Consider the following 10,488-nt stretch of genomic DNA (forward strand, 5'->3'; position numbering starts at 1 on the left):
GGCCTGTCTGAATATCTGAAAGATGCCTTGGCTCTCCACCCTCCGCCGGATTCCCTGGAGGAGGCTATGACACAGGCTGTCCAAATGGATCGCCGGCTACGGGTGAGGGGAATGATGCAAAGTGAAAGTCTGTTATTCTCCCAAGGAAGGGGAGCCAGTCCTATATTGGAGATCACGGAGATGGGAACCATCCACCTCAAAGAAAATGAATGGAGACAACAGCGCATGGGAAAATGCTGTTTTCACTGTGGCAATTCTGGACATTGGAAAAAGGATTACCCCTTCTGTCCACTAACCAAGCGACTGAGCCCGGGTGATTGTCGTGGAGGTCACCCAGGCTCTCAGGTACCTTTTTCCACCTTCTCTAAAATGTTGCAAGTGGAACTTTGTTGTGGGAGTGTCTCCACATCCACTTCTGCCTTCGTGGATTTCGGATCAGCATTGAACTTTATTGACTCTGATTTGGTGTCCAGGTGTAAGTTAGGGACAGTTAGGTTGGAGACTCCTATTCACATTGTGGCCATTGACAAAACACCACTGGTAAAGAATGACATTATGTTTCGTACTGAAGAGTTTCTCCTTAAAGTGAGTTCCTTGCACAGGAACATATTTCATGTTTTGTGATGGACAACCTGCCAGCGGGACTGGTGTTGGGGTTCCCCTGGTTACAATTGCATAATCCTGTAATTAATTGGGAATCTTGGGACATTGTTAAATGGGGTCCCTATTGTTCTGAGAAATGTCTTGATACTGTGTCTGTGTCGTTCGTGGGTCTGGAAGGTATTCCAGAGTGCCTGAAAGACTAAACGGACGTTTTCTCCGAAAAAGAGGCTGAGGTTTTACCACCACACCGCCCATTTGATTGTGCCATTGACCTGGTTCCAGGTGTTAAATTGCCCAAGGCGCGCTTGTATAACCTTTCGGGTCCAGAACGGGCTGCGATGAAGGAGTATATTTCCGAGAGCCTCCGTAAGGGACACATTCGTCCTTCTGTTTCTCCTGTGGCGGCGGGGTTCTTTTTTGTAAAGACAAAAGACGGTGGTTTACGCCCATGCCTCGATTTTCGTGAGTTAAATAAGATAACTGTGAGGAATACGTTTCCCCTTCCACTTATTCCTGATTTATACAACCAATTGTCCGGAGCTAAGTGGTTTTCAAAATTAGATCTATGGGGAGCGTATAACCTTATCCAAGTCCGAGACGGAGATGAATGGAAAACCGCTTTTCTCACTACTGAAGGGTTGTTTGAAAATCTGGTCATGCCTTTCAGCTTGACCAATGCTCCAGCGGTCTTCCAAAATTTCATAAATCACGTGTTCTCTGATTTTATTGGACGTTTTTTGGTGGTATTGTCACGGTCACGAGTATCTGGACGCAGCGAGTACCGCAAGGCGAACCCATGACATGCGTGACCCTGGATACACTGCCTCCAGTAGGGCGAATTTAAATAATAAAACGTGCAGCTCGATACACCGCCTCCAACTGGCGAATTTAGGTAATACACGTTATTTATACAGTAGTCTGGAAACCCCGCCTCCAGTAAGGCGAATTTAAATAATAAAGGGGAAACCTGGGTAACATTAACAATGGTGGGCACTGCGATAGGGAATAGGGACGTGAAGGCCTCCTGTGCTCCCCTGAGCCAGTGTCCCTGCACTCCTAACGTTCCCTATGCCGGTTCCGCACCGGGCGACGCACAGGAACCTAAAAACCCTAGCTCGCCCTGCACCTAAACCCTCACTAGGGAATTGGTCGGTGCAGAAACTAATCCCACCACTGCACTAAACACACATGAGGAAACATGACAAAACAGGGAAAACACCACTTAGCTTTGCTCTGTTGCGTACGCTCCTAGCAACACAGCCCACCAGCTGCGTGCATCTTCTCCTCCACCTGGATCCATCACCATAACCGGATCCATCACCATAGTGCAGCCTTGGAGCAGAGTCCACCACCAGTTGCAGCTGCCCAGTAAACAGAGTCCCAAGGATGAGTCCAGCTTCTGCCAAAAAGTCCAGCATGCTTGAGTCCAACTTTTCTGCCAAGAAGTCCAGCATGCTTGAGTCCAGTTTTCAACAACCAAGTCCAGCATGCTGAGTGCAACTCTCACCATAGTCGCTACTCCACCGAGCCATGCAAGCACTTCCTGCTGACACCATAAACTGCGACTCCACCACGCCATGCCAGCCCTTCTTCCAGACACCATTGTTGAACTCCACCAATCCATGCCAGCACTTTCTGCAGACTCCATAGCTGACTCAACCCCTCTGGCTGGGCTGCCCAGGACTCACATTCAGCTCCTTCATCACCCAGGCTTGCTTCCCAAATGACGAACTATCAATATCACCAACAAGTGACTGCACACACCTGACACTCTTTTATAAAGCGTCACACCTGCATTATAATCATGTGCACTTTAACTAAAGTGTATTACCACTCACCACCACCGGGGCAACTTAGAATGAACGACATCACAGTGCAATAATTCTAATGGCCACCGGGGGCAATCACACCACTTTGGCACCCAGCCAAAGGAAAAAAGTTCACTTTGTGCACTTAAAACTGTCAGATCCACTTCGGATCATGACAGGTATATTTGGATGACATATTGATCTATTCTCCTGATAAACATACTGACATTGGTCATGTTCGGGCAGTTCTCCAAAGGCTCCGGGAGAACTGTCTCTTTGCTAAACTGGAAAAATGTTTGTTATTTGTTCAGGAACTGTCCTTTCTGGGGTTCATCGTGTCTGCTGAAGGGTATCGCATGGATCCTAATAAGGTGCAGGCCATTGTCGCGTGGGTTCAACCTTGTGATTTGAAGGCTCTGCAGCGTTTCCTAGGATTCGCCAATTACTATCGTAAATTTATAAAGGGGTTCTCACAGGTGGTTAAACCCCTCACAGATATGACTCAAAAGGGGGCCGATATCAAGAATTGGTCAACCGCAGCGGTAGCGGCATTTCAGTTTTTGAAAAAATGTTTCATGTCTGCCCCGGTTCTTACTCAACCGGACCCGTCTGAACCATTTATTGTTGAGGTAGATGCCTCAGAGGTGGGGGTGGGGGGGCGGTATTGTCCCAGGGACCCGCCACTTTGACCAATTTAAGACCTTGCACCTTTTTCTCAAAGAAATTCTCTAGAAAATAAAAAAAAAAAAAAAAGAAATTCTCTCCTGCGGAGAGAAACTATGATGTGGGAAATCGAGAACTTCTGGCCGTTAAGTTAGCCTTTGAAGAATGGAGGCATTTTTTGGAGGGGGCTGTCCATCCTATAACCGTAATTATGGACCACAAAAACCTACCTTATATTGAGTCAGCTAAAAGGTTGACTCCTAGACAGGCTAGATCGTCACTTTTTTTTCCCGATTCAGCTTCTCGATCACTTTTCGGCCAGGTTCCAAAAATGTCAGAGCGGATGCTTTGTCACGCAGTCTAGATCCGGTCTCCCCCCGGAACCTCCATCCTCCATTCTTCAGCCTGGGGTGGTGGTGGCAGGTATTTCGAATATGTTGGAACGAGAGATTCGGGAAGCCCAGTCACTTGCACCGCCGGCTAAGCCGGTGGACAAACTTTTTGTGCCAGCTCAGCTTCGCCTTAAGGTCCTCCGGGAGTTTCATGACTCAGTTCTGGGTGGACATCCAGGGATCTCGGCCACCTGGAGGGCCATTGCTAGAGTATTCTGGTGGTCTTCTTTAGCCTCGGATGTTGAGGAATGTGTCTCCATGTGATGTTTGTGCCCCTGCGAAAACCCCCCATAACCGGCCGGCCGGGGAATTGGTACCACTGCCAATTCCTGAGAGACCATTGACTCATTTGTCCATGGATTTCATCACCAACCATCCCCCCTCCAAGGGTAATACCATCATCTGGGTTGTGGTGGACAGGTTTAGTAAGCAGGCACATTTTGTCCCTTTGGCAGCCCTACCTAATGCGGAAACATTGTCCAGATTGTTTGTTGAGCATGTGGTGCGGTTGCATGGGGTACCCTTGAATGTGGTGTCTGATAGAGGAGTGCAATTTGTTTCCAGATTTTGGAGGGCTTTTTGTAAGAGGTTGGGGATTGGTCTGTCCTTTTCATCCGCTTATCATCCAGAGACTAATGGGCAGACCGAGCGGACCAATCAGTCTCTGGAGCGAATTCTGCGTTGCTTGACCTCAGACCGACAAGATGATTGGTGTTCCGTGTTACCGGTGGCTGAGTTTGCATATATATATATATATATATATATATATTCTCCATTGATTCATAGCGCGAGTATCATTTTGTTTAAATTGTTTATTTTCACCCCTGGTGGTGTGGGGGTTCCTTACTCGCTGCTGAATCAACCCTGCACACTAGCGCCATTGGTATATTGTATATATATTTTATCTTTGAGTTTGTATTTAACAACCGCATTAACCAGTCTACGGGTACATCTCCCTTTTTCTGCAATTATGGGCTCCATCCTCATTTTGGAGAATTTTCCCGTTTGAATTCTGGGTGTCCTGGAGCAGATGAGACGATCCAGCGGTTGGGGGAGGTATGGCGAGAGGTCCAGAGTAACATTACGAAGGCCCAGGACAAATTTAAATTTTTTGCGGACAAAAAACGGTCCGCGGGACCGGTGTTTCAGATTGGGGATAAAGTATGGTTGTCCACCAAGAATAGCTCAAGGTCCCCTCTGCGAAGCTTGGACCCAGGTTTATCGGTCCTTATGAAATTACCGAAGCAGTGAACCCGGTGGCTTTTCGGTTGCGTCTCCCGCCATCTCTGCGGATCCCAAATGTTTTTCATAAGGCCCTTTTGAAACCTGTGAGGTCCGCTGGGGAGGGATCATCAGCTTCCCCACCACCGGTTTTGGTAGACGGGCAGTCGGAGTACGAGGTGGAACGAATTGTCGACTCTAGGTTGGTCCGTCGTGCCCTTCAATATCTGGTACATTGGAAAGGCTACGGTCCAGAAGAACGCTCATGGGTTCCTGCTCGATCGGTTCATGTGGATCGGTTGGTCCAGGCCTTTCACGCGAAGTACCCTGAGAGACCTGGTGGTCCAGTGGCCCCCCATTGAGAGGATGGTACTGTCATGATCCAGGACGGAGTTTCGCTTTGGCCTGTCCTGGTCTGACTGGGGGTTAATTGTTCCGCCTCTCTCTGGCAGAGGGCGGCTATTTAATGCTCACTGGACCTAGGTCCAGTGTCAGTTATACTCCTGCCCTCGGCTGAGTTAGTTGACCTTGTGCGTACGTGTGCCTTGTGCCTGATATCTTGCTTGTTTGGTTTTGATCCGCTTCTGTCCCTGTTACGAGTTCTGCCTGTCCCTCTTGTACTGCTCTACCTCTCGTGTATGCCTCTCTGCTTGTGACCCGACTTCTCTCTGCTCGTCCCCTTAGTACCGTGTCGCCCTCTTGTGTATGACCTTTGGCTTTGTCTAACCTCCCGTCTGTTTATCGCTCCTGTACCTCATTTGCCCGTACTGTGAATGACCTCCGTTTTGCTTGACTCTGAGTTTTCTATCTTCTCTGAAAGCAGGATGCTAAGCCCCGCCCCCTTGCAGTCACATGACCGTAGGTCCCGTGCCGGCTTGCTAAACTTCAGCCCGCAGGTCCTGTGCACCTATACTTTCTGGCTGTCCTGGTCCCCAGGGGTCCCTACAGTGCGGGTGAGTCCCTGCTCAACGTAGGCTGTACGCCGGCGCTGTCAGGATCCTGATGGAATGGTAATCATGCTATCCAGCTTCTTATCCACACCAGCCAGCATGTATCTCACTCCTTTCAATGTTAGCAAGCAGTGTGAATGGTAATCATGTTATTCAACTTCTGATCTGCACCAGCCTGCATGAATCTCACTCCATTCAATGTTAGCAAGCATTGTGAATGGTAAGCATGTTATTCAACTTCTTTGCTATAATTCATCTGTTACATTGTTCTCAGGACTTAGGGCCCCGTCACACATAACGACGCAACAACGATCCCGACAACGATACCACTTGGTAGGGATCATTGCTGCATCGCTATGTGGTCGCTGGTGAGATGTCAAACAGTCCAATCTACCCAACGACGCAGCAACGATACGGCGTGCCGTAGCGACCCTTGTAACAATGTCAGCGGTCGTTGGGACCCTGTCACGATTCACACCTCGATGAGGGATGTACTGTGTGACGCTGTATTCACACAGGCGTGGATTGCATTCCCTTTTTCACGCCCTCTCAGCTCCGATTGGTGGTCGCTACCGCGTCCTGATTGGCGGCCTTGCCTTTAAAATAAGGTGACATAGTAGCGCTTCAGTTCTTTGTTTCTGACCGCGTATGTCCTTGGCTTGCTGAATCTAGTAGCATTCACCGGCTGTCCTAGTAGTGTTCACCGGCTGTGACTCCACATCGATTGGTCAGATGCCTAAACTCTGTGTTCACGGTGGGTATCTTTGGGGTCTCAAATGCGTTTCCATTTGCTTAATTTATAGGACACCTAACAATTATCAGCTATTATTGCTCTGGAGGGAGGGCTTGGCTTCTATCTGTGTACATAGGCTTTTGTATGGTCAGCCATTTTAGTTGGTCAAAGCTCGTTTACTGGCACGCCCACTAATAGAATGGTATGCAATTTTGCATCACACATTGCATGTAGTTACAATATTTGCATTTTTGGTTTTGTTGAAACTTTTATAATATTTCTCCTTTTTTTTCTTCAGCTTGCTCCATCATGAACAATGCGCAGTGTTCGGTTGTGGTGGCTGCCTTGTTGGTTTAGGAAGCTCGGCGTCGAGATGAGGCCCAGATGCTGGAGAGGCGTTCTAAAAGAAAAAGTCTCATGTGGACCAGAGAATGGCTGCAGAGGAGGTCCGAATTGTCGCACATGCAACTAGTCAGAGAGCTGCAAGACAAAAATCCACTTGATTTCCGGAACCATCTGCGGATGTCTGAGGAATCGTTTATATTTACTGGAGCAAATTACTCCACTTATTGAACGGAGGGATACAAAAATGCGTGCTGCCATCCCCGCAGATAAAAGATTGGCAGTCACGCTGCGATTCCTGGCCACCGGATGCTCACTTCAGGACTTGCATTTTTCTGCTGCTATTTCAAGGCCCCTGCTGAGTGCTCTTATTCCGGAGACTTGTCGAGCTATTTTCAAATGTCTATGGAGGTACATGGAGTTTCCAAATACAGAGGAGGATTGGAGAAAGATTGCCTCCGATTTTGAGGAACTTTGGCAGTTTCCCATCAGTGGTGGGACTTTGGACGGCAAACATGTCTGCATCACACAACCACCCAACAGCGGGTCCTATTTCTTTAATTACAAGGGCTATTTCAGCATCATCCTGATGGCCCTTGTGAACGCAAACTATGAATTTATTTATGTGGACGTGGGCATGAACGGAAGGGTTTCCGATGGTGGAGTTTTGGAGCATACTCATTTTGGAGAACGTTTATTTAGCTCAGACCTTCACTTGCCTCCCAACTCCGAGACAAGAGGAATCCTGAACTTTGTTTTTGTCAGCGACGAGGCCTTCCCGCTTCATCCAAATTTGCTGAAACCGTTCCCCCAAAAAACTCTAACTGTTGAAAGAAGGATTTTCACCTACCGCTTGTCAAGGGCACGTCGGGTGGTTGAAAATGCCTTTGGGATCATGGCCAATCGATTCCACGTTTTGCACACGCCTATAAACATGAAGCTGGAATCAATTGACTCTGTAGTGTTGGCCTGCTGTGTGCTTCATAACTTTCTCTGGTGGCGAGATTCCAGTGTGTACTGTCCGCCTGGGCTCGTGGACTCTGTGGACCAAACTAATGGCGAAGTGCAGCTGGGTGAATGGCGTTCAAACGAACCCACCATTGCAGGCCTTTGACCATTGGGGCCCGGCAGAAACACCCACGATGCCAAGACCAGCCACGACAAGTACTGCAATTTTTTCAATGGTCCTGGTGCTGTTGCTTGGCAGCATCAGCACTGAGTACAACACTGTTTATTTGTAAAGTGTTTAAAAATTTTAATTTTTTTGTTTAATAAACTAAGTGTTTTAACTAGAAAAAGTTTTTTTTCTCATTCTTTGTGTAACATACATTTTCAGGTACATATCAATCTACACAGATACACACATATACCGTAACCTAAATAAACACATACTTACACACATACTGAAAGTCATACATATATTCTTTATCCATTTAATATGTGCTTATTTTACACAAATTATGGTTTTGGGACGCAGTAGCGTCTCCGGTGCAACCAACCGCATGGCAACGGTTCCTTCGAGAACAAAGTAGCGTCCTCTAAACCGCCGCATGTCAATAAGACCATGGGCAGAGCTGTTGTGTCGTGGGCGTGTTTTATAATAAAGTAACTTGTGTTACGGACTCGGCTTCTGCTGAGCCCATCTTCCTTTTTAGAGTGGACCCTCTGGGCTGTGGCACCCACCTAGGGCGAGCTGACCTAGTTAGAACCCACTCCCTGTACAGGGAGTGTCAGGGGCAAGACCAAGGGGGTGAGCCACCATGGCAGCTGGACCAGACGGCCAGCTCAAGGAGACACTACTGAGTGTCTGACAACAGGACGGACAGGATACCAAACATAAAGCGAAGTCACACAGTTTCTTCCTCAAACGTGGATTCACACTTTATTCAGGTGCAAGGCATAACAGGGAATCAGGTGCAGGGCACAAACAGTGAAACACGGCAGGATGCGTGCAAGGGCACGCCAAATGTTCCAAGCATAACATATGCAGGAAAACATACCAGGGTCCAGGACAGGTTACGTGATAGGGATCACAAAAGTTCCTAGGAGGGATGCGTGCTAGGACACGCCAGGATCCAAGACGGGGTGCGATGGCATCGGACTCCGGACTACTGACTACTAGCAAAGACCGACAGGGTCCAGACAACAGGCTGCGGACATCAGCCTGCAGTCATCTGGTTCCGGACCTCTAGCAACGGTCGGCAGGTTTCAGGAATCCGGCAAGCAAGCCAAGGTTCAAGGCAGGGTGCGTGCTTGGAGCCACGCCAGGGTACAAGGCAGGGTGCGTGCTTGGAGACACGCCAGGGTTCAAGGCAGGGTGCGTGCTTGGAGACACGCCAGGGTTCAAGGCAGGGTGCGTGCTTGGAGACACACCAGGGTTCAAGGCAGGGTGCGTGCTTGGAGACACGCCAGGGTTCAAGGCAGGGTGCGTGCTTGGAGACACGCCAGGGTTCAAGGCAGGGTGCGTGCTTGGAGACACGCCAGGGTTCAAGGCAGGGTGCGTGCTTGGAGACACGCCAGGGTTCAAGGCAGGGTGCGTGCTTGGAGACACGCCAGGGTTCAAGGCAGGGTGCGTGCTTGGAGACACGCCAGGGTTCAAGGCAGGGTGCGTGCTTGGAGACACGCCAAAGCACAAGGTAAGACAGGGTGCGTGTGTAGAGACACGCCAAGGCACAAGACAGTGCGTGTGTAGAGACACGCCAAGGCACAAGGTTCAAGACAGAGTGCGTGTGTAGAGACACACCAAGGTCAGGGTTCCAGGACAGGGTTAGGGCCTGTGCATGCAAGAGGGCACAACAGAGAACATGGCAAAGCCTGCACGTACTTATACAGAAGCACAGGGAGGTATGCCATGGGCAGGTGAGGGCCTGCGCGTGCTTTAGAGAGCACGCAGAGCACAGTGCGGAAACAGCGTGAAGTGCAAGGGAGCACAGAGGGCATGGCTGGGGCACTGGCTAGCTGATCGGGCTACGGCACTGACAACTGGGCAAGACTCCAGCGAACCCGACTGAGGCATGACAGGCGACACAGCTGTCACTGACCGACGAGCACGGCTGAGGCACAAGCAGGCGGGCACGGCTGAGGCACAAACAAGAGGTTAGTAAGGCTAGGCGCATGCAAAGAGCATACGAAGCAGCAAGGGAAGACAAGACAAGAAGCCAGGCAGAGCATAGACAGAGTACAGAGCCAGGGACAGCAGCATAGGCAGAAACACAGAATCAGGTCAGAGCAAGAACAGAGCTAGCAGCGGAGCGTAGGCCGAAGCCCAGAGGCGGGCCAAGGGAGAACCTTGGGACTAGCCTAGAAACGTGCAAGAGCATAATAGGAAAGCGTCTAGCAGCGGAGCGTAGGTCGAAGCCCAGAGCCGGGCCAAGGCAGAGCCTTGGGAGTAGACATGGAAAAGAGCATGAAAGGAAAGAAAGGAGGGATGGTGCATGTGCCAGGGAGCACTACAGAGCACCATAGGAGAGAGCGAGGCAGAGCAAGCAAAGACTGAGACCATAGGGAGGAACAAGGCAGAGCAAGGCAAGGTACGAAACAAGGTATAGCGAAAACAAGCAAGGCAGAGAATAACAGAAGGACTACAAGTCCAAGCAGGACAAAGACAAACATGGCGCAACGGACAAACATAAGACAAGGCACAGAACAAGAGATGGAGTACGAGCACGGAGCGTGTGCAGAGATGCACGACAGAGCAGAGTGCAAGGGCACAGAATAGAGGAAGCGCCCCACAGACCAAGCAGCCATGCAGGGACACCACACAATACTCAGGCCCT

Source organism: Dendrobates tinctorius, unplaced genomic scaffold, assembly GCF_039654945.1.
Source record: "Dendrobates tinctorius isolate UK_male_01 unplaced genomic scaffold, ASM3965494v1 ptg000184l, whole genome shotgun sequence".
NCBI classification, from domain to species: Eukaryota; Metazoa; Chordata; class Amphibia; order Anura; family Dendrobatidae; genus Dendrobates; species Dendrobates tinctorius.